This window comes from Rhipicephalus microplus, chromosome 3, assembly GCF_043290135.1.
Source record: "Rhipicephalus microplus isolate Deutch F79 chromosome 3, USDA_Rmic, whole genome shotgun sequence".
In the NCBI taxonomy this organism is placed as follows: domain Eukaryota; kingdom Metazoa; phylum Arthropoda; class Arachnida; order Ixodida; family Ixodidae; genus Rhipicephalus; species Rhipicephalus microplus.
The window spans coordinates 227,787,154-227,801,956 of NC_134702.1; positions in this window are offsets into that span (position 1 = coordinate 227,787,154).

Here is a 14,803-nt window from a genome sequence, read left to right on the forward strand (position 1 = left end):
TACTAAAGTTGATTGCGCTTGGTTAGTTCCTTGAAACTGAATTTTTTATCGTTGTGACCTAGCGACCATGCGCGCAACTGTTCTTGTGCAGTTTCTGGAAAGACCAACGCTGCGTCTGACAGTGGAGTCTATCTGAATTTCGATCCAAGTAGGGGCCTTTCCGAGCGACACCATCCTGCACCTCAAAGAACGTCTGCGGGACAAGACAGGTGTACCACCCTACACTCAGGTGCTCAGTTACAGGTCCACAAGATTGTTTGACTGCTACGCACTCCAAGACTATGGCATTCAAGACGGTGACAAACTCTATCTTTACCTACGCGTGCGAGGCGACTCCACATTCATTCGGTAAAACGTAAGCCTCCTTCAGTATTATTTCACTATCAGGGGCAGATGACACTACTATAGCCTCAATAATTTTTCTCCTGCGAGTATGGTGAATAAATTGGAAGTTTAGCGCCTACCTATCTCTACGTCTGTGTCGTGTCCTTTTCTTTTATGTACAGCGCTAATACACGCTACGTTCATGGATGACCAACTCGCCCGATCAGCAAGCCTTTTAAATGTAGTTATACTTCAGTTAAAGTTGTAGCTGTCTAAAAGCAACGACACGACTGTCCCATTGGGAGAGTAACAAAGCTACTTCGAAGTCAATAGGAGGTCATTGTCGCACTGACTGACATAAGCTGAATTCATCTCACGTACACATTACAATCTCAGAAATGGCGTTTTAACTTCCCGTGCTTCCCGTTTACCTTCAAGATAACCTAGAATTAGACATTCATTATCGCATTTTGATGCCATGTAGAAGGTTGGTATATCACATTTTAGTAAAACGATATTAGGAAAGTAACGAACAAGTGTTTAAAATTGTTCATTTGAAGTAGGGCATTATAAAATATTACAACGAACACAAAAATAGTGCATTCTATACGTTCTTACAAAAAATATTGGCCTTACTAAAATTTCATTACTGCCAGATCTTGCATAGATGCATACATTGTCCCCGTTTGCTAAATTTAGTGGCTCATTTTAGAAAACTGCTGCAGAGTTCAGAGACTTCCCATTTCTGGTGACCTATCAGCATATCATAACGGCCGCTAAGGTTCATTTTCAGAGTTACTTTGGGGGTAAGGTTATGCAGGGACAGGGGGGTCACTTTGAAAGATCTAAGTTGAGCTATGGTTGATTTGGATGGAAGGAAAATATTAGGCTTGATGTTGAAAGTCGGAAAGACAGCAGAAAATATTACGAAAAAAGAGGCCACCGACATTCTAGGGAACCTTAGGAAAAAATTAAAGCCGAATAGAGCTCCACAACATGAAAAACTAAGACAGTGCGTGGAGTTTCTTCTGCTGCGTTTGCCATATATATATATGCAGGCAGGCATGTAAACTACATATTTTGTAGGGTTTTCACGCATCAGTAGAGCCTTATTAGGAATATTTCACACTCGGTGTGCAACACGCACGCAATTCTTGTTGAGTTTTTTCGACTTTTCATTTGTTACCGCAAATAATATAGTATGTGCTAAGTGCAGCGAGTTCCTTCAGGTTGTTTTCTCATTAAGAGCAAACGGTAGGGCAAAATGTGAAATAATTATCCTTTTTTGAGTCAGGAAAGGGTATTCCTTTGCGCACGTTTTCCACATTCGTACTTTTCTTATACAGCATTTTTGCCCCGCAGCCTCTTTTTTCCTAAAGCAAGTAGTGAATGAAAACGCCCCCTAGAACAAGTCCATCGTATGGGCTTTGTGCTTATGGTCTATCTCTCTAAAAAACATACACGAGAGCTAAAATATTTTTTTTGGGAAATTGTTAGGTAACTGCTAAGGTGGTCGGAAGACAGTGCGTGCCTTTATATACACACCTTAAGCTCTTAGCTTCATTACAACAATTGTTTGTCGTGTACATGCCACGGTGGTGTAAGGCACTCGGCTGCTGACCAGCTGGTCTCGGGATCGAAACCCACCTGTAGCGGCTGCATTTTCGGTGGCAGCGAAAATGCTGTACGCCCGTGTGTTCAGATTTGAATGAACATGAAAAAGCTCCAGGTGGTCGAAATATCTGGAGCCCTTCACTATGGTGTCTTTCATATTGATAATGTGGTTTTAGGTCATAAATCTATATATATAAACAATTTTTTGCTGTGCTGACCGACAAGTTTAAATGCTGAGTGTAAAGAAAGTATTCAGGAAGTGTGCATTTTACGGACACCCATAGTGTTCTCTAGTAAATGTGAGTAACTACCAGTGACGTGCTGAGGTGCTGAACGCTGAACCAGCAAGCTCTTCATCGTTCAACCTCCAAGTGCTTTCAGCGTTCTTTGATGTAAATCACCTGCATAGTTACAACTGGTATGCTCTAACGGGCCTGACTAATATTTGTGATGGAATAAGACCGAGTAGCACGTGCAGACTGCCCAATGTAAGTGTTGATTCAAAGGGGTGGTGCCACCGAATTTCAGGGCTATAACAAGCCTCTTGTGGATGTCGTCTGCATCCAAGGACAATCTCCACGAATGGTCGAACATGGCTAGCGTTACAAATATATTTTAATTCGCTTCCAAAGTGTACCTAAAATCATAATCTTTCGACTGAAGTCCATCGCAAGTGCTTCTAGCATTGTAGGGAGCTGTAGGAAGGGCAAAAAAGTTGTAGTGATGCCACACCAGACCTGTAGTGAGCGTAGGCATGCGCAGGTTTGCCCTTCAGAGAGGACGAAGGTTCGTCGCAGTGCCTCCCTCCCTATTATGTGAAAGTGTGGGGCTGACGCCACACCCCCTCAGAGATGACTACTGTAGAGACGATCCTCTTATCAATCCCTCCCGTTCGCACGACTACCATAGTGAGGCGAGTGACCTCCGCACCTCCGCCACGTACGTACCGGCAAAGCATACAGGTGCTTGTGTGGCACGTGTATGCGAAAGCAGACAATGATCAGCATGATGTATGCCACAGCTATAGTGGCTAGAAAGGTTTTCTTAGTGTCGTGAATGGGCGCCTTCTCAAGTGGCGGCGGAGAAACCGAATTCCATGCAACGCAACGTGGTTCTGTTTGTTGCTGGCGTGCTTGCTCAGGATGCGGGTTAGGTTTAAAAATGGAGGCAAGTGCGGATGCCAATGCAGAGGAGGCTGACACGAAGTGTCGGCAGTGACGTCGAGGTAAAAATGGGGGAAGTTATGGCTGCCCAGAGTGAACTGCTGATGCGAATCGCTAAGCTAGAGACTGTGTTGGCATAGCCTCCTTTATTTTCTGTGCCCGCGCAGTCAGTCCGCCGGGCCCGTTCGGCCGCCTCCCGCATCCTCCTCTCTTTTTGCGTCTGCTGTCCGCCAGGGGCGCTCGCATCCCAGAATCGAGTCGGCGCATTCAGCCGCGGCGACGCATATTCAGGAAACCTTTGTTCGTGTCGCATACGTTTCCAACACGAATTATTTACGACCAAAACGGTACGTAGTACTTTCAGCAAGTATAATTGTAACTGTTGCTCATTGTGTTGCGTGAGCAGATGACACGCGGCATTAACTGAGTGCGTATAAACAAACAACGTCGTTTGTACCCCGCGTTTGCACGGCCGTTTTCAAGCGCGGCTATCATTTTTCGCGCTTCTTTCTGGCAATACTTTTCCGCGCACCTATCTTCGCAGCGTAGTACTTTCAGCAAGTATGATATTTAACTGTTGCTTCATTGTGTTGCGTGAACAGATGACACGCGGCAATAAGTGAGTGCGTGTAAACAAATAACGTCGTTTGCACCTCGTGTTTGCAGGGCCGGTTTCATGCTTTGCTATCATTTTTCGCGCTTCTTTCTCGTGAGGCTTTTCCGCGCACCTATCAGCGAATTTCGCTAAGTAATCAGGAATGTTAGTTTACGGTTTCTCTCGTTTCTGTCTCGTGCAGTGGCCTACGCACACAAGTCTCCGTGGTTCATTCGGCTGTAATGACCCGCGTCAGGTGCGATGGCGTACTGTTGCGTGCCCGGTTGCAAGTCTTCAAGCAAAAAGAAGGAAGTAGGAATTTCATTCCACGAAATTCCAAGCGACGAGGAGTTGCGGCAAAAGTGGATAAAAGTCATTTCACGAGACAATTGGACGCCGAACACGACTTCCTGCTACTCAACCGTGTGCAGTCGTCATTTCGCTGCTTCTGATTTTAAGCAAGGATGTAAAACACGAAGGCTTATGAAAGGTGTGGTGCCTAGCGTATTCGAAGAATATCCGAGCTACTTGCAGCCTTCGACAAAAGCCCCGAGAAGTGACGCGGCGATCAGAAAAAAAAATGTGATTGTGATTGCTGCTTGTGAATAGTGTCAACGAGGGTACTAAAGCTCGTCAGACTGTGTGCGTGTGAGGAACGTTTCGATCGACGCCCTCTTGTTCGTTTCCGCAGGTTGCGAATGAATTAATACGCAATAAACAAGTTTCTCTACCGTTTCCTTGAAGGTTTGGTGTTCTGTTCAATGTGCTATCTTGCGTACTTATTCTTTCTCTCTTGCATATGTTCTCTCCTAAATATTTAAGTGGCACACGGGAGTGGTATCACACTTTTGTTTTTCAAGCTTGCCGCGCTTACAAACGCGCAACGAAGGACCCACCCGTCAGTACCGGCGGTAGCACCGGAGTCAGTGAACAGGCTCTGCCGGTTCTGGGAAGGCAGCGCCGCCTGGTGGTGATTGCGGGAACTCAGCCTGACGGTCGGCTCCCTTTGATCCCGGCGGCAAAGCGCAGGCACAGAAAATAAAGGAGGCTATGGTGTTGGTGACAGGGAAACAAAAAACGAGGGCTATGGGAGAGAGGCTCGGGTCAGCTGAGGTGAAGAAAGGAGTGGCAATAGAGAGCACGGTAGGGCACTGGCTCCCAAAATGAAGGAGAAGAAAGAGAAAACAGGTTTGAAAAAACTGGTTCAGCCGGATCAATGGTCGCAAGACTCAGCTTTAGTGAAGTAGTAGTGGCGATGGAAGGTGACAAAGCAACCCGTGTCACAGGTGCAGATGACCTCCTGGTGCGAGACACTCTAGCTGAAGAGTCACAGCACGTGATAACCGCCAGGGACTCAAATTTAAATAGATGCGCAGAAGGAATGAAGGAGACGGTAAGAGGTGACAAGAGGGTTTATTGTAGGGACGGCCCCAGGACATAAGCTGGAAGCATTCATGAGGCAAGCGATTGCAAAACTCACAGTTAAAGCTGATGGACCAAACCTCGTGTGAATTGCTGGTGGTTTAATCGATGTCTCAAATAAACATTCAGCAGGACTAGCGAAAACGCCGGCGAAAGGGATCGGCGATATCATGCGCCATTTACCCTCAGGTACATGTAATGATAGGCATAATACCGGGGTGAGTGCGTCATGGCAACCTGAAAAGAGTGGTTGTAAAGGCAAAGAGAAATATGGCAACTTAGTCAAGAGAAAGGCTTTGAGGTAGTGGATATGAACAGAGAGGTGCATCGGTGTGGTGGTTTTCAACGAGACAGAATTCACTGCGATGGAAGGCTAGGTCATAAGGTAGGTTGGAGACTTGCAAGACCTGCAGTAGTTTTTTTGGGGGGGAACGCGGGCCCTTCGTGCTCTAAGATAGCTAGAAACGAGTAAAACAACCAGGGGGACTCTATAACAGGTGGTATAAGCAGATTCGATTCCAAAGTGGCACCAACATCTAAGACGTAGAGTGCGGGACAGAAATAGACGTAGCCACGAGGGCCGAGCCTACTCAGACTTAGGGTATATTAACATGCAGGGTTGCAGGAATAGGCTGAAGTGGAGAGAGATACAAGAACAGCTAAGGGAGCAAAGCTGGTGGTATATGGGTTTGTAGAAACACATCTTAGGAACATAGAACAACCACCTAACAATTTGGACTACGCAGGGGAATACTGTAATAGAACAGAATGCAGCTGTCAGGAGGGTGGTGTTGGGGCATTCATTCATAATAGTCCAGACTGGCAAAGGGTCAAGCAGAAGTGCAAGGAACATTTATGGCTAAAAGGGAAAGTGGTAGGACCAATGACATTCCTTGGTTTGGTGTACTTGTGAACGAGAGCAAATGCCAGAGAGGAAAACCAGATAATGGTGGAGTGTATATCAAATGACATTGAGGAAGTAGGATCAGATTGCGAGAATATAGAAAGAGATATGAATGCGCGTATAGAAGATATAGATGAGTGTACCGACTAAACAGGCAAAATGATCATGAATATGTGCGAAACGCATGATTTGATCATTTCCAACAGTACTGCGAAGTGTGAAGGCCAAATGACATGGGGGGTAGGAAGGCTGCAGTCGAGGAGACGTTACGCAATGATGTCCCATAAGAGGTCTGATCGTCTAAAGGTTATGTATATAAAGGAATGTGGGTTCAAAAAGTTGGGTAGTGATCACAAACGTATGAAGCTCAGTTTCGAAACAGATATGATAAGGCGAAAGAGGCATTATGAGCAGCTACACGGTAATATTTATTCAGAAAGACAAATGACAAATATAAGTAGCAACTTGAGAGATTGAGGAAATAGTCACTGAGAACACTAAAAACGCCATGCCTGCGTGGTAGGCGCATCACAGTCACAGTGAAAGCTAGAAGAGCGGCCGTTTGGAGCCTTTTAAAAACACTTATTGGGTAACTACTGCAAGCACACTTGCTTGGAATCCGTTAGGGAATTAATAATAAACGCTTGGGTAGTAGGCTGGTATTCGCTATGATATTTTTCGTCATTCTTCTGAGAAGCATGGTATTCGCTAAATACTCACTAGGAATCTCGTGCCAATCGTCCATGCAGTGGCTGATGACGATGAGGAGTTATGGCTGAAGTGGGTATGCACAACAGCTTATAGGGTAACAAGAACGATCTTTTGTACCGGGTTGAAGCAGTGGACGGCCCACTCGTTATATTAGTCGCATTGTGCGACGACTGGTTGTCCTTTCGCTGATGTAAAATGCTTGTTGTAAAATGTAATAAGTCGTATTATTGTCATTATTTTCCCGAAATCAAGACTGCCTAAGGCAACTTGAACAACAAGTCACAAGCACCGGAGTATCTCAGTGGTAATAATACTGGGCTGGCACCCAGCGGACCCGGGCTCGAGCCCCACTGTGCCATTGGTGATAGGTCATGCCTAAAAGTTTTACAAGTTAGAAGCACCGGCGTACCTCAGTAGTAAAATACTAGGCTGGCACCCAGCGGACCTGGGTTCAAGCCCCACTGTGTGATTGGTGCAAGGTTTTTTTCAATTTTTCCTGATCTGGTTACAGACACCGGTGGTGGCGGCAGTGGACAACATGCAACTGCGCGTGACCTGAGTTGTGATCTCATAACAACTTTCGCTGTAAAACAGAGCGAACGTACACAAATCTAACTGGATTGTTTGAGTTAGAGCTTGCTCAGGTATGAGTCAGATCAGCTGGAAATAGGCGGCACGAACGCACAAGCTGGAGGGATGAAGAAGTTAGGAGAGCTATAGTAAGACGTCAGGAAGCCTCCAAGGAACAGATGTATGCTAAACAGAGGGGTGTACCGGAAGTTGATGTGAAAAGAAAATGGGATAACTTTCTGAGCTGCAGAAGGGAAGAGTCCGATGTAATTAGTGAAAAGATTAGGAGAAAGGGGGTGAAATGAATGGCGGAAGTAAACAAAAAGATAAAAATGTAGCTGCAAAGTTTTCTAACCATCTCAATTCGCTGAGTAATAAGACAAGCATGGGACAGAGGTTTGTAACTACAGTTCGAGGGGTCAGACTAGGAGGGGATGAGGCAATGTAATATATAAAAAAAACAGTGACAGAAAAATTTGAACACCGAAAAAGCTTTGCATGCACTGTTCCAGATAAGGATGGACCATATAGCGCAGTGGCTACACTGGGACAGCGTAAGTAGGAAAGGGTAGAAAAAGAGTTCCTAATAGCACATCAAGAGGCCCTGATGGTATCCTAATTATGTTATTAAGTTAAGAAGGAGCAAACTTTAAGCAGTGAATAAAAAAGGCAGTGAGCAAAGCAGTAATCAATGGTGAAGTCAAAAGGAGTGGAAACTAAGCAGTATTAGCCTTATCTATTAAGGAAAGGGGACAAAGCTGATATAAACAACTATCGTCCTATACTAGAGGCATTAGTACCTTACAGGCCGGTGATGCAGATAGTAAAGGGAAGACTACAGACATGGGCGCAGAATGAGAGGGTTCTGGGTGAACTACAAAATAGGTTCTATAAACGAAGGAGGTTGGAGGGCAATCTCTTTTCATTGATGCACTGTATTGAAATAGCGTAAAAAGAATACAAGCCCCGGTGTCTAGCATTTATAGTTATCAGCTGATTGATTGATATGTGAGGTTTAACGTCTCAAAACCACCGTATGATTATGAGAGACGCCGTAGTGGAGGGCTCCGGAAAAATAGACCACCTGGAGTTTTTTAACGTGCTCCCAAATTTGAGTACACGGGCCTACAACATTTGCGCCTGCATCAGAAATGCAGCCGCCGCAGCCAGAATTTCATCCAGCGACCTGCGGGTCAGCAGCACTAGACCACCGCGGCGGGGCATTTCTAGATATCAAGAAATCTCTGGCTGAATCAAGGCTGAATCCGAATCGAGAAGCAGCATAAAGAACAAAGGTGATAAGGGACATCCCTGTTGAAGCCCACGTTGTAATTCTATAGGTTCAGATACTTGTTCTTCCCATTTGATAACTACCTTGTTGCTTTTATTCAGAACGTCATGCTGTGTAGGCGCGGTGGTGATGCATGTGGAGGCGCTGGTGGAACTTTGGGGAGAAGCATTGTCGCGTGACAGCGACAAATGCGCGAAAACGTGTGGTTCCCCTCCTCCTTTGCGGCACGATTAGGAAAAGGAGGCGTGTGCTCTGAATAGGTGCATGCACTTTCCGCCTCGTCATTGCGAAAAACTCGTTTTCCCACTTTGCCACACCGGCTTCGGTGTGAATGAGGCTTGACTACAGCGAGGCTTAACAAAGAGCACCGCCGTTGCGCCGTGCGAGCGAATGCCGCTTCCCCTGCTCCGGCACTCCGTTGCCCCATGACCACATCTGACAGGGGAAACAAGTTCAAACAGCTTGACGGCAGTCGCTGCAAACGACGCGCATCTCAAATGCCTTTACAACTAGGAAGCTGATAAAGCGCAGGAATAATTAGCGCTCATGTCGCACACCATGGTTACGAATGTCCCAAACAATTATTGAGGGTGGGGAAAATTAACTGTTTTTTCTCTAGTATTAGCGTCATTGAGGTTTTAGTCAATGAAGCAGTGGGAACTAAACGCTGGGTGCCCATGCTACACGCGCATCCTAACATTTCACAGTAGTGCAGCTGCCATAAGTTTTAACTTGATAGCATTGAAGAGCTTATTTGTAGAAATGCCAGTGGTGGTGTCGGAGTCGTTGGTTGTGAGCTAAAAAGCATCGTGTAGTCTGTGACCGAAAAGTCAAGAAAGATACAGAATGGAATATAAAACCTTCTGGGTCCGAATGAGGACCGAACCCAGACCGTACGCATGACAAGCAGGCCTTAAACCACAGACCCAAAATATATGTCGTAACGGCTATAGAAAAGGAATACGCTATGAGTGTTATATTGTGAATGGGGTCCCCTCAAAGCATCATATATTGCATGGAAGAGTGGCAGAATCATGCCAGGCATCCAAACGTTTGAAGTCAGCTACAAGTGAGTGCGTATATTTGTATGTTGCCCAACAAACGCACAGTTGGCCCTTCCTTGAGTCGCTAAAAAAGTTGCAGTTTCGCCAAAAGAGCGAAGCAATGAATGGGATAGCAAGATATTCAAATGTTTTACGAAGCAAGGCTAGCATTTTTAGAAGCAACATTATTTGTAGCAAACATGCACTTGCTAAGTAGACAAGGTTGCTGCGGCGCGGCCTCAGCAGATGAGCACAACAAGGATTGTGCGTAGTCACGGCGTTGATGAGAAGCGCCTCCCGTGGGCAGCGCATGTTGGTACGAAGGTCTATACCTCGTGGGTCGCCACTGGTGGCAGTTTGTTATGTGTAGAGCGTATCTATATATGAACGGCCACTTCAGGTACACTTTCAGCCCCGTTTTTTCGTGTTGAGACCGCAGCCCATAGAATATCCCGCCTGCTGTGGGGCCAACAGCCTCGCGCTCATTGTTGCTGCGATAGAACGGTAAGCATAAGCGCCCCCCTCCCCCTGGTTACTAATGAGATAAGCGTACTAACAGACTAGTTCGGCCGGAAAGGTGATGTTCGCTCCGCAGAACGAGGAGGCTAGCGCAGCATATATATATATATATATATATATATATATATATATATATATATATATATATATATATATATATATATATATATATATATATATATATATATATATATAACGTGAATGACGGCGGCAGTGACGGCAAAAACCAGCTGAAATTGTTCATATATTTGCCATCGCAATAATAATTATGGTTTTATGGGTACCTAATAACTGTGTTAGCAATAATGCAATGTTGAAGCATGCACCGAGATGCAAAGCCGCCTAGCAGTTCAGAAGGTGATGCACACGTGGGCTGATTACAATATCGCAACCTACTCTTGTAGGGGAAGCTAGTGCGTTCTTCAAGGTTTGAAGCGTGGAGCGGTTTGGTCACTCGGCGTGTTTTCCATCCATACATCGATGGCGTGATCACGCTCCCCATAACGTCCTCACCACAGGCCATAAGGGGGTTAAATTGTTCAAATCGGAGTGAAAATGAGCGAGAAAGTTTGGATGTAATTAAAAATAACAGACATTACGAAGAAGTAATAGTAATGGTAATTTAGAATACCTAAAATCGCTTTCGTACTCATGAGGCAGACTTCAGTGGGGTGCAAGAAAGGGCGCCAGTGCCTCGCTGAGCAAACGAGTGTCCCTACCCCTGTCCTCTGTTCCTCGCATGTGCGGCAAAGCGCGCAAGTCGCTGTAGGTGACGCATATTTTAGCAGCCATAACAAGCAGGAAGTTGATGAAGCACTGAGAAGGTAGCATAATGTCACACGCCCAGACTGCCAATCTCTCTAACGTGATTGTACTTGTGGTGGGAAAGCCCTGCATGCTTATCTTCAACTTGAACAGCTGTCAAAAACAGTTTGAGGGAACCTGAGGCACATTACAGGCAGCAACAAATAAATATTCACATTAGACATGGCGTCGCCGACGATTTGGTGAACGGAGTGATAAGAATTCTACGCACGGGTATCGCGACATGCACGTGCTTTGCACTTCTTCGGGTTTCACAGCAAGGCAGTGGCCATACAATTTTCTGTTGTTCCTAGTTTTCTTTACTTACCGCCAGTATAGCACAGAAAAGTGTCTACTTAACTCATTCCTGTTTTTGCTCTTTCACCGCCGCGATGGCCTAGTGGCTAAGGTACTCAGCTACTGACCCCTATGTTGCGGGATCGAATCGCGGCTGCGGCGATTTCAGCTTCGATGCAGGCGAAAATGCTGTAGGTCCGTTTGCTTAGATGTGGGGGACGTTAAAGAACCCAAAGTGGTTGAAATTTTCGAAGTGCGCCAGTACGGCGTCTCGCTTAATCATATGGTGGTTTTGAGACGTTGAACCACACACATGAAATCAATCTGTTTTCTCTTTTTCTCACACACAATTAACTTGCTTTCCTACTTCTTTCGGTTGATCACAGGGGACACCTGTGCAGCTGACCGTCGAGCTTGAGGGAGGCAAATGCACCGTCGTGGATAGCTACGTAGGTGCAACCGTAGGCAGCATCAGACAGAACATCGAGAAACTCACAGCACAGCCCGTGACCGGCCAATTCTTTGACTCTTACGGCGGACACTTGTTGGAGGAGGATGTGCTGAGCATCAAAGATTTTATCTATTGCTTTTCGCCATTCGTACTACCGCCATTCATGCCCAAGAAGTAAGTAAGAGAGGGGAGCTGAGTCCCATTGATTCAGACCACAGTGATCGTTTCATCTCTAGATTGACACCCGAAAACACCCTACATCGCTATAAAGATCCCTCGAATGATTTGTTGATGTTAATAAGGCTGATTTGCCTTTACAAACAATAAACAAAGATTGTTCGCTTTGGGTTCCAGTTACTTTGATTCATATTGGAATAAAAAGCAACATTTCAGTAGCAACGGAAAGTCTTTTTCAACATTTTTTTGCGCAGCTATGGCAAACGAATCGTTTGCAGATGACTCCAGTTGCTGCAGAGGCAAACAGATTAGTTAGGTTCACTTTTTGTCTCATTTAACGCGCACATTTGATTGTTCGGGCCACTTACAAGTCTGCAAACAGATTTCTTGAGCTTGCAGCTTCTGAGGTGGTGGTAAATTTCTGATTTTTCCAAATTTGTATTCAGCATTCCGTGATAGACTGTTGATGTACGGCCGTCCATTTTTACTGGTTGATAGCTCAAATTTCAAATTTTCAAAAAGTCTCATAGTGCTCTCTGACATAGACGAATAAAACACAGTGGGAGTTTTATGTTTTTATCGTCCATTTCTGCGAGCACTACGACACTTTTTGGCCCGCCCAATGAGCTATAAGAGCCACGCTAGTAGACAGTTACATTTCACCTTGGCGTCAAGCATATAATCATACGGCTCTCAGTGGGACCAGAACAACAAGTCTTCCTCAAACAAAAAATAGCAAATTATGAAACTAGTTGTTTTTATAATATTCAGAGTTTGAAAAAGATTAATTACTCATTATTGTTTTAGGTGATGTACCACAGCATTTGCACAGGCCTTGAAAAATTTCTATATGCAATAAAAAGATGTCAAACCCCTCAAAATGGTAGGCGCTCCCTAGTTCTACGGATAAATTTCCATGGTTGGAATCACTAGCACTGAATCCACCACCATTATATCCCGCGTTCGCTCAGGACAAAATTCGCAATGCTAACGCGGTGATCTAATTCATTGCTTCGCTCTCCTTTACAGAAGGGGGGCACTGTGCTTTCTGAGGGGCGGATAGTGACACACTTCATGTCACCGTCGACAGGCGGCGTAGCTCACAGCGTCACCTTACGTAACTCCACGTCAACTGAAACTTTCCGTAGTGCTGAGAGGTGCAGCTATTGCGCGTTGCTGTTTCGCACCTAAGAAATGCAAAGTTACGGCGCATAGGCAACTTTTCTGTCGTGAAATAAGTCACTGCTATTGTGACTGATTCACTGAGTGTCTATCTATCTATCTATCTATCTATCTATCTATCTATCTATCTATCTATCTATCTATCTATCTATCTATCTATCTATCTATCTATCTATCTATCTATCTATCTATCTATCTATCTATCTATCTATCTATCTATCTATCTATCTATCTATCTATCTATCTATCTATCTATCTATCTATCTATCTATCTATCTATCCATCTATCTATCTATCTATCTATCTATCTATCTATCTATCTATCTATCTATCTATCTATCTATCTATCTCTCTATCTATCTATCTATCTATCTATCTATCTAGCCGCCTACTTTTCGCGCTCCTGGCCATTAGGATGATGGGATCTGTACCAAAATTGGTATGGCGTAACGTGAGTGTATAAAGAGCATAACTGACTAGTCATAACATGAGAATCATGACATGCATGTCATGAATGTCATGATTTACATTTCATGCCCTTGCGGTGATTTTGTTCACACGACATGTTGTAAAACTGGTGTGGTACAACCTGACGCATGCGAACACAAGCGGCAGACCTTAACACGAATATCATGACATGCGTGTCATGCAACAACATGAATACATGCCACACTCATGATACGCTCGCGGCCGTTTCGCTAGCTTCACATATACCAAATTTGGTTCACGGAACGTGAAAGGATGAGGAAAGTATGTGATTAGCGCAAACATGCTAATCAAGAGTTGTGTGTCATGTAGCAACATGACTACGTGCCACGCTTATGATGTGCTCATGGCCGTTTCGCTAGCCTCACATTTACCAAAACTGGTATTACGTCACGTGAATCAATGACTAAAGTATGTGTTTGGTGGAAACATGATAATCATAAGATGCGTGCCATGTGAAGACATTACTACATGCCACAATCTTGATGGGCTCGCGGCCGTTTCGCCAGCTTCGCTTATACCGAATTTGGTATTACGTCACGTGAATGAGTGGCAAAGGTATGGGACTACTGCAAACATAATAATCATGAGGTGCGTGTCATGTAAAATTATGACTACATGCCGCAGTCATGATGCCCTCGCCGCCGTTTCGCTAGCTTAGCATATACCAAATTTGGTATTACGTCACGTGAATGGATGGCAAAGGTATGCATCTGGTGCCAACATGATAATAATGACACTTGTGCCATGTAAGTAGATGAAACATACCATGCTCATAATGCACTTGCAGCTGTTTCGGTAGCTTCAGATATAAAAAATTTATTATTACGTGACGTTAATGGACGACCAAGGCAAATGACATGTCCAAACATGGCAATCTTGGCATGCGTGTCATGTAAAACATCAATACATTCCACGCTCATAGCGCGCTCACGGCCGTTTCGCTTGCTCCACATATACCAAATTTGGTATCACGTGACGTGATGATGAAAAATAAAACGTGCAGATATGGTGATCGTGACATGAAAGCTGTGTGCGGGCATAATTTACTTCCTCCTCGTAATGTTGTGCTGGTTTTAAAGTGTGATGTGACCAAAGAGCGGGGCTATAGGCAGTCACCCAGGCGCCAGGGAAGGAGGAACCCTTGCGACGCTTCTTGACGACACAATCACACAATTTATTTACGTATTTACATTATGTGAAGAACACTGGGCGGCGAGAAGCACCTTTACATCAGACACGACCAGCCG